Source organism: Echinops telfairi, unplaced genomic scaffold (assembly GCF_000313985.2).
Source record: "Echinops telfairi isolate 266 unplaced genomic scaffold, ASM31398v2 ScPeMD7_9;HRSCAF=40, whole genome shotgun sequence".
Lineage (NCBI taxonomy): Eukaryota > Metazoa > Chordata > Mammalia > Afrosoricida > Tenrecidae > Echinops > Echinops telfairi.
The window spans coordinates 4,743,956-4,761,923 of record NW_022103906.1 but is presented as its reverse complement, the minus strand read 5'-3'; the positions used below and the strand labels follow the sequence as shown (position 1 = coordinate 4,761,923).

The window sequence follows — 17,968 nt, the reverse complement described above, 5'->3', positions numbered from 1 at the left end:
CCTCAACACAAGAACACTTTGTTCTAACAATTCAGCAGTCTGAGATGCTCACCTGCCTGGCAAGATCACTCAAGACAATGGGTGCACAAGCAAATGTGGTGAAGAAAGCTGATGGTGCCCAGCTACCAAAAGATATAGCCCTGAAGTCTTAAAGACCTGAAGATAAATAAGCAGCCATCTAGCTGAGAGACAACAAAACCCACACAGAAGAAGCACACCTGCCTGTCCCAACTCAATCACTGAGGACAAAGGAGGTCCATTAGCAAAAGTGGAGAAGAAAGCAGATGGTGCCTGGATATCAAATGATGTAATATCTGGGGTCTTAAAGGCATGAAGACAAACAGACGGCCATCTAGCTAAGAAACAACAAAGCCCACATGGAAGAAGCACACCAGCCTATCCCGACACCAATGCTGAAGACAAAGTGGGTGCATAACCAAATGCGGTGAAGAAAGTTGATGGTGCCCAGCTGTCAAAATATATAGAATCTGGGGTCCCACCGGCTGGAAGATAAACAAGGGGCCATCTAACTGAGAACAACAAAGCCCACATAGAAGAAGCACACCAGCCTGTAAGATAACAAGGCGTCCAAGGGATCAGGTATCAGGCATCAAAGACAAAAAAAAAAAAAATCATAGCATTGTGAATGAGGGGGAGTGCAGAGTGAGAACCCAGGGCCCATCCGGGGGAAATTGGACATCCCCTTGCAGAAGGACTGCGTGGAGGAGATGAGCCAATCAGAGTGCAGTATAGCAATGATGAAATATACAATTTTCCTCTAGTTCTTAAATGCTTCCTCCCTCCCACTATCATGATCCCAATTCTACCTTACATATCCGGCTGGACCAGAGGATGTACACTGGCACAGATAGGAACTGGAAATACAGTGAACCCAGGACAGATGAACCCCTCAGGACCAATGGAGAGAGAGACGATATCGGGAGGGTGGAGGGAAGGTGAGGGAGAAAGGGGGAACAGATGGCAAGGTCTACATATTACCTCCTCCCTGGGGGACAGACAGCGGAGAAGTGGGTGAGGGAGATGTTGGATGGTGTAAGACATGATAATATAGTAATAATTTATAAATTATCAAGAGTTCAGGGTGAGGGGGAGCAGAGGGAGGGGGGAAAATGAGGAGCCGACATCAAGTGGAAAGCAGGTGTTGTGAGAATGATGAAGTCAAAATATGTACTAATGTGCTGGACACAAATGATGTATGTACGATTGTGAAGAGTTGTATGAGCCCCTAATAAAATAATTTTATATATATATATCAATATATGATATGTGTATATACATTATATATATCATATATATGATATGTGTGTATATATTATATGATATGTGTGTATGATATATAATATATAACTATTTGTGTGTGTGTATATATATATACACATATCATTCAAAAAGAATTATTTTTCAGTCTGTGGGCTCTTATTTACTCTCCTGAAGAATTCTTTTGATGCACATAAGTGCTGTAATTTCAGCATGTCTCAGCCATCTACCTTGTCCTTCGTGGTGTATGCAGCTTCATTATACTGGGGAGTCCACGTATGTCCTGCAATGGGGGACATACGTTTGTTCCGGTTTTCCCATATGATGATCTTGGTGTCATCCCACAGCTTATCAGATTTTCTGTGCTTAAGATTCAATGTTTCAAATATATTCTTGAGATTTTCCAAAATTCAGGTAGGATATACTACGATATTTTTCTTCTTATAAACTTGTTTTTATTTTCTTCAGCTTCAACTTGTATTTGCTTATGAACAGTTGATTGCCTGTCCCACAGTTATCCCCTGGTCACGGTTTAGCTGCTGACATTGGGCTTATCCATCATTCCTTCTCACAGATGTAGTCAGCTTTATTTCTCTATATTCTATCGGGAGAAGTCCAATTATATAGTTGCTATTTGTGTTGAAAAAAGTATTGGCAACAAAGAATTCCTTCATCTTCCAAAATTATATCATGGGGTCTCCGACTTCATTTATATCACGAAGACCATATTTTCCAACTACTGTCCTTCCCTCTGTTTCCAATTTTTGCATTCTAATCACCAATAATTATCAGTGCATCTTGATATCATGTTTGGTCAATTTCAGACTGAAGACCTTGGTAGAATTCTTCAATTCCTGCATAAATTCGAATAATAGTTGTATTGGCTGGATGTATTTATATTAAGATAGATATCCTATCGTGCATTTCAAGATAGATCTTTAAATGTCCTCTTTTGATGATGAATGTGACACCATTCCTCTTAAATGTGTCAATCCTAGCATAGTAAACCAAATGATTTTCTGATTCAAATGACCAATAATGGTCAATTTCAGGTCACTCAGCCTATAATGTCAATCTTTACGTGTTCTATTTCATTTTTGATGACTTCAAATATTCCTAGAGTCATATTTTATATATTCCAAGTTCCAATCATTAGTTGATGTTCGCAGTTCTTTCTTCTCATTGTGAGTAATTTCCCATCAGAAAATGAAGGTTCTGAAAATTTACTCCTTCCACATCATTATGGTCAACTCGCCGTTGAGAAGGAAGCTCATCCTTAATCATAAATAGAGGGCCTTTTGACCTCAGTGGCTCATCTTCTGGCACTATCTCTGACAGTGTTCTGTGGCTAATCATAATGTTCTGAGTATTTGACAATGCTTTGCTGTTATTTGTATGATTTTCTACAACCAGTTCTCCAGAAATAGTCTATCCTTGTTCTTAGTCTGGAAGGTGTACTGTTTACTTTGGGTGATCCTGCTGGTATTTCAAGTACCGGTGACACAACCTCCAACAACATAACAACATTCAAGCCACCACAGCCCAACAAAGTGACAGACAAGCAGTGGCAGTTCACCATAGGGTATTATTTTTCTTTATTGTGACCTCTTAATAGAAAATTATTCTGAAGGAAAATATATTTTCCATGGTTCTACTTGTCATTTACTGTCTTAAAAAAAAAGGTATCAGATTGCATCTACCAATATACACATAACTCAAGTTTTAATTGGAGTGAGACTAATTATTCCCACTTATATCATAGGGATAATGTGTTATGCATGCTGCCCTTTCTTAAAATGAAAGATTTATAGATCAATGTAATGGCATTTTAATCATTTCATTCTGTTTTGTAATTTAGCATATTAATTTGCCGAGACACACCAGCAGCATTTCAAGTTCCCATGAACATAAAAGGAAACATGAAACCAGGCACATCCATTATTTATAAGACTGCACAAGGTAGCTGGGAAGACAGAACTTGATGTATGTGCATCTAATATAGAAATGCCAATAATGTATTTCAGAGATTATCAGAAATTCAACTTGATAAAGACTATTTTTTTTATATTTTTATTTGTCTACAAAGGCAAGGAAGATCAAGGTAAATATTTCACCTAATTCATTTTACTGGGCACTCTCTAACACTTTATTAGAACCATATATGAGTTGGTTATGTGTTTTATTTTTATAAAATGTGAGTTGAGTGCTGGGAAATACACAAGCACAGCCAGGGGAAAAAGTAGTCTAAAAAGTACCAGATCAACTCAATAGCTATTTACTGAGATAGTGCGGCACCATTTAGCTTTCTCAGAGAGTAGAATGAAGGGTTTCATTTCAGGAGCATTTTGTGAATGGAAGATGAGTCTGTGAAAAGAAAGGATACAAAATGGAAGAAAATTAAATCAAAGCATCCCTCCTGCTACCTTAACCTCTTAGAAAGTTCTTTCTTTTGATCTGTAAATTCATGATTCTTCCTCACTGAATGTTTCATACATAAATAAATTAATGTATGTGCAAGTGTCAAGGATAGTTCCTGCATATAGCAAAGGAGAGGCAGCACAAAGGTAAAAGAGAAAAGGAAATATCTACTGTGCTATCTACATTTCCTCTCATCTATTCTCCACCCACCCCCCGCCCCCACCACCACCACCACCACCACCACCATTGGAGAGGAGGATTTCTAGCAAGGTTATGAGGGGATCCTACAGCAGTGCACAGCCAGAGGAAATTGATTTTGCTCTTCTACCCTCTCAAAGAGTCATTGATAATGCCCTCCTAAATACTGAACAATAGCGAGATTGAAGCTACAGATAATTCCTAGTCTAAAAGAGTAACTTGTATCTTGTAATATTGCAGCTATATATCAATTGCCAACTACATTTTGGGAACAAAAAACACCTTTAGTCAACATAGCAACAAATAAAAATCTAACATTTTCTCATGTCTTCAATTTAATGAACCAAAGCTACTGTTCATCCTTCTGACCAGGCTGGGATAGCCACCATTTGCTAAAAGTATTAAATTTTTAATGAAAATATCCCTTTGGCTGGAGGAGAGTAATTTTAATTCAAGAGTTAAATAAACAAACTAAACCCTATTGGGGGCAAAAATCCCTGATCAGGAAAACAAATCTTCAAAAATTCTCCTTGAGAGTGTAAAACTAAGCAAGGTTAAACCCAGGAAAGCCCATCTGTTCTGCATGTTGGTTTGATAAATGAAATAAGAAAAGGTTAACTATAATGCGATCAAAAAAGAAGAAATCTGCTTACTCTCCCCTGAGGGAATGTTAATTTTATATAGCTTGATACAATAAGCTAATTACTTACAACCCTTGCAATTGTTTTATCTGTTTCTCAGCCAAACTATATAGTCATTGCCATTAATAAATGTTTATTTTAAACTCTAAGTAAATATAAATAAGTATAACATAAATATGAAATAAAATACTTCAATTCCAGAAAGTCAATGGTTAGATAAGCCCAGCATTGACAGCTTCTCCCAGCATAATACATATCTCCCACTTCAGCATCACAGAGTCAGACAGCACATAGTTCTTCTGGTACAAGAAAAGAGCATGCTTAAAGTAGCACCCCACTTCTTTACTGATGTTATGCTTCCTGCTTTCCTTCATCACTTCTAGAGTAATCCTCTGCTACTGTCTTTCAGTTTAAGATAGCAACATCATCATCATCATCCTAGGAGGTCCCATCACGTTTGTGATCATCCCATAATCCCCCATCATCATCATGTTTTATTGATAGACAACAATATAAATGTTAGCTGTAATTCATCTTTCCAGCATTTCTATAACATTTGGACAATTATCATCTTCAATTTACAGAAAAAGAAACTGAAATGGAGAGCTCCTAAGGAAATTTCTCCATATCCTATACTTTGTAACTGGAGATCAATTTTTGACAACAAAAATTTGTGTTTCTAAAATCACAAATTATAATCACATTCACAGTATATTTTCCAATTCATAGATGGTCATAAACATAAATAGTTCACAAATGTGTAGTTGCATATATATAAATACTTGAGAACAGTCCAGCTCAATGGTAGCTAAACATAATTTCTACTTGAAAACTAGAAGTTTTCATTAAATTACTGAAAATTTAGAGAAAAGTGCTGGAAAAACTACAAGGAAGTTGTAGTTGGTATTTTCTCAAATATGTTGTTGATTCATAGTGCATTATGAATCATTCACTCAAAAAAAGGTGATTTTAAAAAAATCATTTTTGGGGGGTCTCGTACAACTCATCACAATCCATACATACATCGTGTCAAGTACATTTGTACATTTGTTGCCATCATCATTCTCAAACTATTTTCTTTCTACTTGAGCCCTTGGTATCATCTCCTCAGTTTTCCCCTCCTTCCCTGCCCCCTTCCCTCACAAATCCTTGATAATTTATAAATTATTATTATGTTGTCATGTCTTACACTGTCCAACATCTCCCTTTGCCCACTTTTCTGTTTTCCATCCCCCAGGGCAAGGGTTATATATAGATTCTTGTAATCGGTTCCCCCTTTCTACCCTACCTTCCTTCCACCATCCTGGTACCGCCACTCTCATCACTGGTCCTGAGGGATTCATCTATGCTGGAGTCCCTGTGTTTCCATTTCCTGTCTGTACCAGTGTACATCCTCTGGTCTAGCCAGATTTGTAAGGTAGAATTGGGATCATGATAGATCATGGTGGGGTGGCAAGCATTAAAGAACTAGAGGAAAGTCGTATGCTTCATCGGTGCTATGCTGCACCCTGACTGGCTCCTCTCTTCCTTGTGACCCTTCTGCAAAGGGCTATCCAGTTGCCTACAGAGGGGCTTTGGGTCCCCACTCCACACTCCCCCTCATTCACAATGATATGATTTTTTTTGTTCTTTGATGTCTGATAACTGATCAAGAAGTTGAACTTTTGTCAGCACCCTTACTACTATTTTGCAACTAATTTTAAAAATAGATTTTAAAAACTCAATCAAAAAGAAAGTAGAAAATGTTAAAAAGTAGAACAGTTTTAAAATAGGTCGAAGAGAGATCAAATGATGAGATGTTAAATATAAATCTAACTGTATCTACCATAATCCATTTTCCAATTCACTCTCATAATAGCAAAGCTATTCACATCCCTGGTTTATGGTCCAAGGGAATTCAACAGAGACTTAATGCACATGTATTTTCCCTTCACATTCTTATTTCTACTGAAACAACTTTTAAGTGGGTCAAAGGTGAAATGAAGAGATATTACATTTTACCCAAACTATATCTATAATAATCATCTATTTCTTGCTACCTAACACATCTACCCTATTGACCAGAAAAGGAAAACGGAAGTATAAACAGATCCTTTGTGTGTTTGGGGAGTTAAAAGGGAAAAAGAGTATGGACTCATGGGCAAGGAGGAGGAAAAGGGATGGCCGTGGATCCAGTGCTCTCTCTGCCTGGAGCACACTTAACTGCTGGTGAAGAATAGGAAGAGAAGCTGAAGGAGCAGACATTAAATAAGGCCATGGAGGGAAAACAGGAGGGAGATGTCTTTGGTCAAATCTGGTTGCTCTCATCCTCCCCTGGTCATCTCCTTAGGGTTGCAATACCAAAATCTCCCACCCTCGTGAAATGCATTGTCACACACTTCTAAAGGCCAGACATCCAAATCGACATATGTGCAGAGCCATTGTTGCTGGTGGCAGTGGTGCTGTCAGAGTGGCTCTGACTCATAGCAACTTTATGTACAAAAGAATGAAACACTTCTGGGTCCTAAACAATTCTCAGTTTTGTTGCCCTTGACTTCATTGTTGTAGCCACTGTGACAGTCTATCTCATGGGGGACTTCCTCATTTTCGCTGACCCTCTGTTTTACCAAGCATGATCTCCTTATCCAGGAATGGCCTGATAAGATCTCTAAAGTATATAAAACAAAGTTTTGTCTTCCTTGCTTCTAAAAATCATTCTAGTTGTACTTCTTCCAGGATAGACTTGTTTGCTCTTCAGGGAGTCCACCATACTTTCAATATTCTTTGCCAACACTACAGTTCAAATACAAGAAATTTTCTGTGGTTTTCCTTGTTCATTGTCCAGCTTTTACCTTCATATAAGGAGATTGAAAATACTGTGACTTGGGTCAGATACACTTTAGTTCTCAAAATGACTTTACTCTTTGACACTTTAAAGGTTTTGTGCAGCAGATTTAGCCAATGCAACAGGTCATTTGATTTCTCAAATGCTGCTTCCATGAGTGTTAATGATGTGTCTAAGGAAAAGGAAGTCTTTGACAATTCAATCTCCATTTATTGTGATGTTATCTTTTGATTCAGTTGTGAGAATTTTTGTTTTCTTTGCATTGAGTTACAGTCCATAATGAAGGTTGCAGTCTTTGATCTTAAGCAAGTGTTTCAAGTCCTCCTTGTTTTCAGCAACAAGTTTCTGTTATCTGTATATTGAGAGTTGACAATGTCTCCAAATTCTGATACTGCATTTTTCTTCATATAGCCCAGTTTCTCAGATTATTTGCTCAGCACATAGATTGAATAAGTATGGTGAAGGGATACAACCCTGAAGTACACCTTTCCTGATTTTAAACCACATGATATTTCCTTGTTCTGGTCCAACAACTGCCTTTTGATCCATATACAAGTTTCTCGTGAATACAATTGTGTTTTGCAATTCCCATTCTTCACAATGTTAGCTATAACTTGTTGTGATATGCATGGTCAAATGATTTTGCATATACAGTAAAATAAAAATAACGATTTGATATTCTCTGTTTTCAAACATCTGCAATGATAAACCTTATTTCATGTCATCTTCTGAATCAACTTGAATTTTTGGTAGTTCTTAACAATTCTCTATCAATGCACTGCTGCAACCACAGTTAAATTATCTTCAGGAAAATGTACTTGTATGTGCTATTAATGATATTGTTTGACAATTTCTCCATTCTTTTGGGTCACCTTTCTTTGGAATGGGAGTAGATAACAAATACTGATTTCTTCTAATGAGTTAATTAGTCAGCTTCCTTCCAAATTTCTTGGTATCACCTAGTGAGGGTTTCCAGTGCCTTATCAGTTTGTCGAAACATTTCTAGTGATATTCTGTCAATTTCTGGAGCCTTATTTTTCACCAGTGTCTTCAGTACAGCTTAGAATTCTTCCTTCAATACCATTGGTCCTTGGCCGCATTCTATCTCTTGCATTCATTGAAGGTTGGCCAATTCTTTTTGGTACAGTAATCGTGCAACCCTTCCTTCTTGTTTTGATGCTTCCTGCATCATTCAATATTTTGATTATTGAATCATTCAATATTTCTTGAGTTTCTCCTTCAGTTATTCCAGTTTGAAATATGTAGAGCATGTTCTTCTTTTTTTGTTTTTGTTTTTATTCCAGGTTTTGCACATTTCATTATATTACTCTGTCTTCTCCAATTGTTCCTTGAAAGTTTCTTTTCAACTCAAAAAAAACGGCTTTTGCCCGAGTATTAATGTCACTGTGGAGAAAGAAAAGAACATTCAGAACCAAGTAACGGTGAAGGGTTGAAGGATTTCTTCGTGTTACTGTTTCTATCTTGCTTAGAACCTTCGCACTCCTCTCCCTTTCGCAGAGCGCCGTTCATTAGAAGGGGAACCACACTTCCGGTCTGTCTCTGATGGTCACTTCCGGAGGCGTCTTCTTCCCAGCATTCCTTGTTTACTTCCGAGGTTAGAAATGCTGAAGGAAGAGCACGTCATGCCCCACCACGTGTGAGCTGAGCCAAAAGAAGCAATAGGGTGAAGAAGAGAAATCTCGAGAGCTACAGGAGGACTTGCGTTAGTCCATGCCCAGGTGGCAGACACTGAGGCACAACCAACCGTAAGTAGGTCATGAAGGCGGAACTGGCCCTGTGGGATGGGTGCGGGGCTGGTCAAACAGGCACTAAGGTAAGCCCGGGCCACAGCGGGGAAGAGTTCTGGCCTGTGTCACAGCTGAAGTTAAGCTCTACGAATCCCAGCTGCGGGACAGGGGAGGCCCTTGCTCACCTGCAGCGGGAGTCCCAGCAGGCCCCCGGCTGCAAAGGCAGGGACTCCTGGGAAGGCCTGACCTTGTAGTCAGGAGGGAAATGGAGGGAATGAGGCAGCTTTAGGGTGTATACTGTAGCTAATAAAATGTGAACACACACACACACACACACAACTCTATTTGCTTTATCCAATCTACATTCAAGATCATGTTTCATAGTCTCTTCTGATATCCAGTTTGCTCTTTTCCTTTTTCCCCTCTCGTTTTAATGCCCTACATTTTTCTTGATGTCATCCCAGTTTGTGAGGCTCTGATGACCAGTGTAAGAGAACTAAAACCATAGTGGGTTATGTGTTGGGCAGCTACCCAGGAGAATAAAAGTTCAAAACTACCAGTGGTTCGGTGGAGGTGAGGGTGGGGTAGGCATTCTGTTATCATAAAGAAACCAGTGGGACAGTTCTATTCTGATTTATACGGACATTATGAGTCAGAATAGACTCAGTGGCAGTGAGTTTGTGGTTTTTGTTAGTGAGATGGTCACTAAATTCAGGTGGGAGATACGGAAGGTCATATTTTGGCTCTTGTGAACTTGTTTTAGTTTTCTTAAGCTTGCACCTCATTTTACATGTGAACAAGTGATGTTCTGTTCCACAGTTGACCTGTGGCCTCGTTTTGGTTGATGATAATGAGCTTCTCCATTGTCTGTTGCTGCAGTCAATTTGATTGTTGTGTATGCCATATGTGAATTCCAAATGTACTGCTGCTTTTTGTGTTACTGAAAAAGGATGCTTACAGTGAAGGAGTAGTTGGTCTTGAAAATTCCATCATTCAATCCCTACCTTCTTTTCCATCACCAAGGTCACATTTTCCATCTACTGAGCCTTCCTCCTTGTTTCTAGTTTTACATACCAATTATCAGTGATTATCAATGCATCTTGATTACATGTTTGATCCATTCCATACTGAACAAGTTGATAGAATTCTTCTATTGCTTCATTATCAGCTTTTATCATTGGTGTGTAAATTTGAATAATAGTTCTATTAACTGAACTTCCTTTTAGGCACATAGATATCCTGTTATCATAGAATGCATTGTATTTCAACATAGATCTTGAATCATTCTTTGTGACTATGAAAGTGACACAATTTCTCTTGAATTTGTGAGTCCCAACATAAATGATATGCTTTTTGGACACAGAATGGTCAATACAAGTGCATTTCAACTCACTAATGGTTAAAATGTTTATATTTATTGGTTCCATTGAATTTCTGACATCTTCTAATTTTATGAGATTCATGCTTGGTATATTCCATGTTCCTGTGAGTAATTGCTATTTGTAGCTGTTTCTTTTAATTTTGAGAAATGCCCTATCAACAAATGAAAATCACTAAAAGCTTCCACCAACACTATTTAAATCGCCTTTACTCTGCGTGTTATTTTGAATATCTTCCAAATTGAAAGGTTCATCTTCAAGTAATATGTTCCAGCACTGTTCAACTTCTATTTATGATGTTTTCAGTTGTTAATCCCTTATTAGTTTATAGACTATTTCATCTTCCTAGTCTGTTCTTCAATTGGAAGCTCCACTGAAACATGTTCACATGGTGACCCCCTGGTTTTATTAGAAATACCAATGGCAAACTTCCAGAATGACAACAACACACCAACCACCGTAGTATGACAAACTTGGTGGCTGATTCATGTTCCCCCAGAAGTTTCTACAGTTATATCATTTCCTGTCTATCCTCACTTCTGATAAACTCAGGCATTCTGATTCTCTATATATCTTCTCTTTGTAAAGACACCGTTAGAATTGGATTAGGACCATAAGATCTTTAAAGAACCAATTTCCAAACAAAGTCACATATGCAGATGCCTGAGAGGCAAGGATGGCAAGAATTAATCTTACACACTTTGGGCATATTGTCCAGTTTCTGGAGAAGGTGCATCATACTTGGCAAAATAGAAAGGCAGTGAAAAAGAGGAAGGCCCTTAACAAGATGGATTGACACAGTGGCTACAACAATGGGCGTGGGGATAGGAACACTTGTAAGAATGGTCCAGGACCATGCAGTGTTTCGTTCTGTTGTGCATAGGGTCAGTATGGGTCTGAACTGACCCAACGGCACCTAACAACAAGAACAACAATAACAATAAAATGAACAGCTTTGAATTCTTTTTAAATAGTTAAATTCTAGCCAATTGAAACTGTGACTATATATGCATTGCATACCAACCAAATCTGTTGTGCCCTGGATTTTGACCATAGTAGGAAACAAAGCACTCTGGTGGTGGTGGTGGGTAAGCATTGGACTGTTACCTGCAAAATTAGTGATTCAAACCCAACAACTGCTCTTTGGGAGGAAGATGGGGCTATCTACTTCCATAAAGATTTACATCTCCTGAGTAACTAAGATGTGAAAATTCTGCATAGCAGTGGGTTCTTCAATTTTGGTAGGAAATGGGCAGTGATGTCCCATTCAAAGATGGCAAGCAACCAACCAACACACACTAAAAGTATACAGTGGACTGAAAATCCAGTGCACAAGAGATTTGGCATAAGTTGTCCTCATTTATGTCAACTATTACTGAACCATTTAAAGCCAGTTCAAAGACCTAGACTCAACATTTCTTGTTGGAGTACACAATTCAATTCATAACATTGCTTACATTGGCTCTATAGCAGTGGATCGTAATTTGTCAGTGTTGCTCCAGCAATGCTTGTCAAATTGTAAACTTCGGGTATGCAATGATTTGTGCACTGACCAAATTCCAGTGCTCTCCTTACCTGAAGTCAGAATGGCTCGCTTGGCTTCATAGACTTGTAGGATCTGGAACAATTCAGGGCATGGGAAAAGCCTCAAGGGGCATATACTTAATAAGTATATTTTTTTGTTGTTGCTATGTAATTCATAGTTACATAAAGGACAGAGTAGAGCTGCCCCATAGTGTGTTTTAGCTGCAATACTTATGAATGCATTATCACCAAGTCTCTTCGTTTACAGAGAGGCTGGTGGGTTTAAGTCACAGAACATGAAGGCCCATGAATTGATCATTGTGAAACCAGTATTCAAGTTAACACCTAGTCTTAACAATATAGGAGAGCATCCATTATCATTCAAAAAGACACACTATGTTTTCATTGCTTGAATATATGTCCAATCAAAGGCCTCGAATTTTTTGCAAAGTTAATGAAATTATAAGTGACCTTGAGATTGTATTTTGCTGAACAATACACTTTTAGAGCTTGTTTGGAATTTGTGGTTAGTTTGTTTCTTTTCATTCTTTTTTTGAATTCTTCACCTTTCACATCTAGGGTAAGAAGTCCTTTTCACTCAGCACTTTGGGAACATTATTAATTGTGATGTCGTGGGTAATAAATTGCATAGTTCGGTTGCTATGACTTCTCTATTTCCCTATCCCATGCATATTTGCACATGAGTATCAAACACCAATGTTAGGTGAGCACCAGGAGGGCAGACATTGCCCCATCACCGTTGCCAGATTACAGAAACCAGGTGGAGTCAAAAGATGCTACATTTTCTTTTCACATGCATGGGGAAGAATGGGAGGATCCTTTGCCAGTCCAAATGACAGTCACTCGGTCTCTTTAATCTCACAGGACATATATACAGACAGAGTAAAAGAGTTCTTTCACACAAATACAAATCTTGGAATGTCAGGTACAAGCTAGGACAACAAAGTTTTGTGTTAAGGAAGATCTGTGTCACAGAGCGTCCATTGCTAGGGACCATAATTTCAAGGAGTTGGGCTAGGTTTGCAGGTCCTGGCCCTTAGTGAGAGGAGGGAGGAGGACTGGACACTACCACAGGATGCTCTGTGAGACAAGATAGAGAGGTGAAGCACAGGATCACAGCTATGGAAGATTTCTAGATCAGTACATCTAAACAATGAATTTAATTGTCTTAAGTACATTGTATTTCCATCATGAAATAATAGTGGTTTGCCTCTTCAGGTTACACCCTATCATGCTCCACTTTTCATCTTAAGTTTTCAGATTGATGAGATCTGTTTATGATGAAAATATTCATGCTTGATTATCAGAAGGAACTCAATAGGAACCTAATGTATGTGAGGACTTTTCAATGGATCTTACACCTTACTATCATAATCTTTAAAGTACTGAGAATGTGACTAGAATACAATTTTCCCTCTGATTTATGGATTATGCTACTAATATTCCTCAGACCACCAGGCTGATGTGCTGCTTCTCTATGGGCTTAGCGGGCACTTTATTTAGATGGTTGCTTGTCTGATGGCAAGCCTTTAAGACCCAGACACTTCTCTCTGGTAGCCAAACAGTATTTGATTTTTTCACCACACTTTGCCATGCACTTACATCTTCATTGATCAAGGCATGAGGTGCTGAGCATTGAGCAGGGTCACACCATAAGAGCTAACTCTCCTTAGGTTGGAGCTTAGAGCAAGTGTAAGTTTTAGATTAATTCCTATGTCTAAGGTTTACCTGTATTTGTGGTTCACTTTAGAGGCAGCATTATTAGCTTGAGAAATAGTGTAAATAAACTTTGATACCAAATACATTTGGTATTTTTAAAAACTATTAGCTAATGGTATATAATTTAATGGTATAGAATTTAAATGCCTGTAAAGCTTCTTAGATTAAAATGCATGAAAGTTTACTTGTATATATTTGAAACAAATGGCAGAACACAGTTCAAAAAAAATAAAAGGCACAACCATTTGTATGCAGAATAAAGACATATCACAGACAGCAAAGAAAATTTGAAAATGGAAAATATATGGGAGTCTCAAGTTGTCAATCATTGGGTTATCTAAAAGCAGTAGAAATTTGAACTAACATCTGACAACTCCAGAGTCTACACCCAGAGACAGTAGTCCTTTGCTTCTTCTCATACTAGGGCATTGCAGCTCAAAGTCCAAAGGAGTATTTCAGTTCCTTTTCATTTGATGGAACCTGTTGGAAAAGTTGTATAAGCCCTCCAAGCCCCCAAAAGAGGAAGTCTAAGATCTAGGCAGCCTACCACATGAGTCTTTGATCACTAAGGGCAAGGGAAAAATTCTGTCATAAATGTATGGTGAGTAACATTATACAGGGCAGATTCTCTCATTGGGAGCCTGTACAAACGAACTTAAGCACTTCTTCTGTGGCACGCTGCTCTTCTTGATTTTGTTTACTAACAGAAGTAGATCACACAGGACTTTGTACCTGCTCTAAACTCTAATGACTAATCTGATTTTCTTTTCTTGGTGTCCGTTTCTTTAAGCAGCCTGAAGCTTTCAAAAGACTACAGTGCTTTGACTAGTATATTGCTGTACCTAGAAAATACTCCACTCCTTTTCCTGGGCTATCATTTAAATTCATATTGGCTTTCAAGTGAAAATGTTTTGGTATGTTAAGATTTAAATAAAAACTTTAAAAAATATTATAAAGAAAATGGTTCACGTGGATTATTTTATCTTCTAAGGAAGCCAGAGGCCAAAAAGTAAAACTAATATTAGGCTAAATGTTTGCAAAGAAAACAGTAAGTATCACAAAGTATATGTCTATATTCAAATAATACTAATAGCAGTTACCATCCATAAAACTTCAGGTTCTATATGAACAAGTAACTTAGTAAGAAATTTGATGGATAGTCTATTTTACAACCTATAACTCACTTTGCCAGTTTATGCCACCATTATTTTATGAACTTATTAGATCTGTCCCAAATAGCTTTCAATCTGAAAACCATGTTTTAAGCTTAAAAATTAAACAATCTGAGAAAAGTGAGGAAAATAGTTAAATACCGAGGAAACCTTTAAAATACCCACAGTATAGTGCATGGATTTGGATTTATGGTAGGCCTAGACCCATGGGTCTCTCATCATGTCCCATGCCAGAGCAAACCGTAGTCCCTAACCATTGCCTTGTCTCCTAGCCCATAGGCTTCTGGTACTGAAGCAGGTTGCACAGTGTAAAAAAAAAAATACCCACAGTATATCCACATACAGAATTTATAGACACATTCAGTCTATTTGATATTTAAATATTCTTGGCAAATTTTGTATCAGCTATAATTCACAATCTCATCACCTTTCAGAGATCCAGGAATCCTGATTTAGACTTGTGGACTCCAACTCAGACTATTAGTCCTTTTAATAAATCCATATAGTCTATTTTCCACCAGAAATTTTGGTTAAGTACCTCAGTAGATTCACAAATCAGAAGTTCATCTGTAAGTGACAAAGCCTGACATGGCCATGGTAAAGTCACATTCATATATGTAAATAGATATCATTTTTAAGACTTAAGTGGGGAACTCACAAACAAATGTAAACTAAACAAAGTCAATTAATAAAGGGAGCATCTCAAAATACCACGTTCAAAAGTTTCAGATAAACTAAACTTTAGTTACCAACATTTTTGTTGCTGTCTCTCAAATGTATGATTGAGAAAATGTTGGAATGACTTATTGGTGAACTTCTCTCAACTTTCTTCCACTGGCCAAACACGCCTGATCATTTGCATTTACTACTAAAATAAATAATCACACATGTAATATTTGCAGCGATTCATAGCTTTGCTCTATCTAAAACGTATTTTTTTCTTTATTGCAGGAATAACTGAATACTACAGAAGTATTGATCTTTTTCTTGCCTCTTCCTTTTTACATCAAAGCAAAGTTTACTTTCACTCACTTTCTTCAAATCACTCTATCTTTCATATTTTGGCACAACTAGACATTCTGTCCTAAGACAGGATTACTTTCTTTATTCTTCTTTTTAAAAAAAAACAAAAACTTACCATCAGCCATTCTGTCTTCTCTCCAGCTCCTTGCACTAAGTTATATTAAGTGCCCTCAGGGGGTTTATCACCTAAAATGTTATACTTTACTAACTAAAAGTGACACATTTTAAACCATGGAAGACAAAGTAACTTGAAAAAGCACTAATTCAAAAGGCAAATCCCAATCCAGCCTACAGGCAAAAAGATAGGTCTAAATGAAACAAGCCCGCAAACAAAACCACACTTTAGTGTAAGATACTCATAAGATCTACTTATTATAGCATACAGACAAAATAGCATGTCAAACATACATTTACAGTAGTTTAACAGTCTTCCTGTGCATCTAAATGAGCTCATGGGTATTCAAGCTGCCTTCCAGACAAAACTGCAGAAATTCAGGAGCATCTACTCTTTCTGAAGCCATGTCCTTGTTTGGTAAATCTAATCCAACCTCGCACTATGCGACCATTATTGTATTGGTTCTCCCTTCCTCCCCTCCCCCACTCCACCTTCCTCTTTCCTCCTCGTATTGCTACACCCATTTCTGTTCCTGAGGGGTTTATCTGACCTGGATTCTGTTAGTCGTGAGCTTTTATCTGTACCAGTGTACATGCACTGGTCTAGCCAGAACTGAAAGGCAGGACTAAGGTCAAGATAGTGGAAGGTGAGGAAGCGTCAAGGAACCAAAGGAATATTGTGTGTTTCATCGTTGCTATACTGCGTCCGGTTGACTCATCCCTTTTGTGATGAGTTGTGACCCTTCCGTGAAGGGATGTCCTATTACCTACAGATGAGTTTGGGGTCTCTGCTCTGACCCTCCTCATTCGCAACAATATGTTTTGTTGTCGTTTTGGGTCTTCTGATGTCTGTTACCTGATCCCATCAACACCGCATGATTGCACAGGCTGGTGTGCTATTCCATGTGAGATTGTTGTTTCTCTGCCAGATGGCTACTTGTTTAACTTAAAGCCTTTAAGACCCCAGATGCTATATCTTTTGATATAATAGGCACCACCAGCTTTCTTCACCACATTTGCTTATGCATCCATTTTGTCTTCAGCAATCTTGTTGGGAGGGTGAGCATCACAGAATGCCTGGTTGTTAAAACAAAGTGTTCTTGCATTGAGGGGCGGGGGGGCTTGAACAGAGGCCCAAAATCCATGCACTTCCTTAATATATTGTCATATAAGTATATGTACATAGGTCAATGCCTCTAATTTTATGAATTAATATATTTACATAAGTGCACACATAAGTTTATACCTCTATCCAAACCTTTGCTTCTTAGAGCTTTCCTCTGTTTTCTTTTACCTTCCTCCTGCCCCACCATCTCCCTCACCCTTCTTCTGTCTCTTAGTAATTCCTCTCAGCCAGATTGCTGTTGCTCCAACACCACAGGGATCTCTACATCCTCCTCATTGTGACTTTTAATTCCCTAATTGTTGCCCTGTCTGTGGCTTTGTTTCCTCATGGCTCCTTTTCTCTGCTTCTTCCTCCCCTCAAGTCCCTCCAGTACTAATAGTCCCATTGTTTTCTCCTGGGCTTGCTTCCCATGCCTATCTCACATACATAGTCAAAACAACAGTAACGAAGACAAAACAAAAAGAAAACAAACCATTGAATAAAAAGGGGAAAAACTGAAAAAAAGCATATAAAATTACAGGTCCATCTGCTGACCTTTATGACTATTAAACTCACCAGTTCTGAGGGGTTCCAGGAACTGCTCTTCATAGCCTGAAGTCTATTTGGGGGGCTTATCAGGGGCTTTGGGTTTGCTTTGCTCCTCTTGCTGATCTTTTATGCTCCCTTATTGTTCTGTCCCACTGTGAGATGGTTCCAAACAGACTCACTCCCTACCATGTATCCCCAGTATCGTCCTCTCTCACAGTCTGCTCCAGTGAGGGGGCATCACGCCTCAAGCTATTG

The 17,968-nt window shown here is 38.3% G+C and overlaps 1 non-coding gene across 1 annotated transcript; it reads left to right on the top strand.

Annotated features, from left to right (window-relative positions):
* The first annotated feature begins 15,095 nt into the window (after nt 1-15,095).
* On the top strand, nt 15,096-15,231 carry LOC115868364. Its single transcript, XR_004045540.1, has one exon. It is a non-coding gene; the product is annotated as a small nucleolar RNA SNORA42/SNORA80 family (small nucleolar RNA).
* Nucleotides 15,232-17,968: the final 2,737 nt, after the last annotated feature.